Here is a 4,320-nt window from a genome sequence, read left to right on the forward strand (position 1 = left end):
TTTCCTTACTAAACTCCCAAACATGATGTTATATTCTCCCTTCCCCACCCCTCCCTTCCCTTGGTATGATATTCCACTTGCATTACGTGTGTCAGGATTTACACCTTGTGCTTGCTGTCAGGATGATTAAGAACATCAAATCCTGGTGAATTAAGGTCTGGGTGATTAAGAACATCAAGACATGGTGAATTACGATATGGAGGCCTACTACTAGGGCGTAATTCACTATGTCAGGATCTTAATTTGCTCCCAGAGAAGGAATGAAGGACAAAACAAGCAACAAAATTCTTCAGGAGTTGAAAATCAGCAAATAGGAACAGGTGAATTGTTACTAACGAATCCCTGGGCAACGAACTGAAACATCTTAGTAGTGCGAGGAAAAGAGGGCAAAAGCATATTTTGGGCATAACTGGGTATCTCTTGATTAACATGGCCTATTATATGATGGCCATGGGTGATTGTGACACCCGGTGTGCAACCAAAAGAATTCTAAGTCCTGCTCTTCATCTTTTCTGATCTTTTTCTTATTGCCCCTTTACCAATATATGGTTAAGCTACGTGGAATAGATTCTTGGATATGGCTGAATAAGTTGTCATTAACCTTTAAATCCTAGTATGTCTTCTGACATGTTTGATTGATGAACTCCTATAAACTTGTAGACTGCAAAATTAGGTGTCTATCATAAAGATCTCAAGGTTTCTTACTTTCTTTTTGAATAAGTATCGGACCATCTTTTTAGCTACTGAATTGTGCACCTATTAATCATTGCCTTTTCTGTAGTTGTCAGAAATGCCATGAAGTTAACGGAGCTGTTTTCCTTTTTGTATATGTCTAAGGTTCTGAGGAGGGGAGATGTGTCTTCTGGATATTACAATGATATTACCGGAAGTAGTTGTTAGGAAAACTTCCAGCAAGGAGGTTAGTTTTGGCTTCCAGCAGCTTCAGCTTAGAGATAACATTAGAGGAGCCAGCATGACTTAGATAACGTTAGAGGATCCAGCACTTTCTTGTAGTTTTGAAGGTTGATGATTGTTTTCCCTTTTGTTGTTCTGTTCTCATTTTGGTTGGGGGTTGATGATGGGGAAGGAGAGTGTCCTTGGGTTTGGTGTTGCTTGGAAGAAGAAAATGACGATAAGGATTAGTGATGTTCAATGGGAGGAGATGACACATCCCGCGAGCCAACTCGTGCGAGTCCAATCGCGAGGCGAGATGACCCACGTCTTACAATAGGACAAGTGGGCCTTGTGTTTGGCCGCTTGTTCCTGGGCCTGGACCTCAGCCCAGCCTACTCATGAGCATGTGAACATGCGGGACGAGCCATGTCGCAAGCCGACCCACTCCACTCATCTTTTTTTACTTTCTTTTTTTGTGATTCTGTAAATGATTTTAAATAGTTTTGAAGCATTGAACATTTAAAATTTTATATGTAGTTAATTACTAGCTGACAATCACTACTATAATAAATAGGAATTTAGTTTTATTAAATAAAATTGTATATTTGTACAGAATGATAGAGAGAAACATCATAAACACAAAGATTTTACATGGTTCGAAGCAAATTTTACATCCATAGGCAGTAAATAATTTTTCCATTAGTTATAAAAAATAAATCATAACAAATTATAAAAAAGAAAAAAGAAATAAAAAGAAAAAAGAAGAAAATCTTAACCAGTAACAGGGCTCACATTTTCTTCATTCTTTTCGTCTTCTTGAAAGAAAGTTGCACGTCTTCCTTGTAGTTCTTCCTTATCTAACCAATCCTTCAAACAAATACACATCTCTACATGTGCAGCGGTTGGTTGTGCCCTCCACTGTGAAACTACTCGTCCACCCGCAGAAAATACTCTCTTAGAGGCAACTGTAGAAGTGAAAGGGGTTAGAAGTCTTTAGCTATTGTAGAAAATATAGGATAATTTTGTGACTCCCTTTCCACCATGCTAGTACATTGAATGACTCCCAAGAACTCTCAAAAAGTATTTTTAAACTCTCCAAATACATACAAAGCTCCATCACATTTGTATTAGATGTCTGTTTCTTTTTGGTTCTTGTAACCAATCTTGACATCTAATTTGAATTTTTTTTTTCTTTTCGGAGCTGGAGGAGGATAAGGTTCTGGTTGAGGCTCTAGAATCTCCGGATCCTTGGTTCGGGGACAAAATATCTCTATATATTGAAAACTTACCCTCTAGTGTATCGTTAATATCTTTTACTACATTATCAACATCTCACTGATTACCCATGTTCTCGCAGAATTTTTTGATCATCTCGTTCAAATTATCAAGTTTTATCCTCATCGTAGCTAGATAAAAAGCAAGGCATTCCTCAAAATATTTGGAAAACTTAACTTTCTATTTCTTTTCGTGTATTAGAAAGATATTGGTTATCTCTACAACTCAGCAATATTGTTAAGATGGTAAAGAACTAAATTAATAGTAATATAGTACACACTAGAAAGGGTTCTCATAGTAGCCTCAAACTTCTCCAAGAATTTAAAAAAAAATAATAAAGCTCTCATTCATAATCATCAATGAAAATACCTGATACGTTCTCACCAGCCATAAAGGAATCCATTGTTGCGCGGTAAGGGAGGGCCTTCCTTAGCAAGGAATAGGTGGAGTTCCATCTGGTCTTGATATCAATAGGAAGAATTCTTCTTCTCAAACCAAAATCTGCACAACAATCTCTAAAAGAAAATCATTTCTGGGATCACCACTCATGCAAGAAATAAAACCATGAAGCTTAAGCAAATGCTCATTTAAAAACTTCATACCGTCCTAAATACAGAGGTTAATAATATGACATACACAATTACTATAAAGAAGCTTTCCTCATAAAATGGGTTTTCATATCTCTACAAGATGTGTAATTGAAGCAGTGTTTTCGGAGTCACTGTCGAAGGTGATAGTAAAATTTTCTCATTATCGTAATCGCGACTTGTGTGTGCTTGAGCATTATGGGAGCATTATGAGGATACTGAAATCTTTTGAAATATAAGGTTCTTTTTTGTAAATCCCAATTTTCATCAACAAAGTGAGTCGTGACACATATATAGTGGTGGTGATATGAGTAACTTCCACACATCATAGGTTAAAGCTATCTTCGTAGCCACTACTAACAGAGTACTCTGCATGAAAGACTTTTTGTACGATCAAAGGTGCTCTATACGTCTTGTGATTGTTTTGCTGCTAATTTTGTTATATTCAGGGAAAAAAGTAGTTCTACTATATTCGAAAAACTCATTTTCAGATATAGAAAAAAGGAGCTCAGACTAAGCAGTAAATCATGCTAAGTATTTCTTGGCAATGTTTGGTTTAAACCTGAGAGTAGAAAGCCCACTGTACTTGTGATAATTTGAGACGGACTTGTGGTTTTTCCTTCCAAATCGGGGTGTGGTTTTGTCAAGATGCCTCTTCAAGTCACCGATACCACATAGCTTTTGGAATTTGTACACTTTTTTTGTGAATATTGCAATGAACCGTCCTCTTATTTTCGTCGTTAGCGTCTTCAACTTGAGTAAAATGTCCCCACACTTTGGAAGATTCTCTGTTTGAATTTTCCTTTCCCTTCAGAGGGTTAGAGCCCGACTCTTAAATTTGCACGGTTTTTTCCTAGTTGTGTTTTTGGAATTTCTGTGTCTTGAGTGTGCTGAGTATTGCGGTGTTGAGGAGGGAGAGGTGGAGGATAAGAGATGAAATGTTTAGTCGGAATAGAGGGGGCTGTGGCAAATGGGAGGCAATTAATTGTTGCCACTGCCACAGGCCAGGGAAGAGAGAACGTGAACGTCTCAGCAGCATGGGCGATAGGGGCGTGGGCGGGCAGTATCCGGCTAGAATAAGTAAAAGTTGGTGCTGGCGGGTCTACAAGCAAGAGTCACCCAGTACATGCATAAAGTATAGGTGGGGGGGGAAGGGGGTACTGCTAGTCTGCTACCACCGACTTCAGAAGGATAGAACTGTGAGTAAGCACGATGAATAACTGCTACCTCCAACACCAGAAGTAGAGTGACCGCCAATAAAAGGAGAACCTGGAGAATATTGTGATGAGGATGAGGCATATGAGCCATAGTTGTAAGTTCCACTTACGAGAAAATAAACGAGTATGAGGGCGTAAATATTTATAAGATTGTAGTTAGCTATGAAGAATGATGAAATAATTAGGGGTATTTTGTAGGAAAACAGTGGAGGAAATTAAAGTTGCGCGGCCTTTGGCAATTTAAAGTTTTCTGAGAATTCTAGTGCACACAGAAATGATAGAACGACATGAAACAAGGCAAAAAAACTTCCTTCACCATTAAATACTTCCATTTTTATTTTTTTTTG

At 38.0% G+C, this 4,320-nt stretch overlaps 1 protein-coding gene across 1 annotated transcript in view; it reads left to right on the forward strand.

Annotated features, from left to right (window-relative positions):
* The window catches only part of LOC109847869 (protein ROOT PRIMORDIUM DEFECTIVE 1-like), a gene marked incomplete at its 5' end in the record, with an annotated part of 9,976 nt that overhangs the window by 1,930 nt on the left and 3,726 nt on the right, over positions 1-4,320 (forward strand). The gene's annotated exons all lie outside the window — the stretch shown is intronic.

This window comes from Asparagus officinalis, chromosome 7 (assembly GCF_001876935.1).
Source record: "Asparagus officinalis chromosome 7, Aspof.V1, whole genome shotgun sequence".
Taxonomy (NCBI): Eukaryota; Viridiplantae; Streptophyta; class Magnoliopsida; order Asparagales; family Asparagaceae; genus Asparagus; species Asparagus officinalis.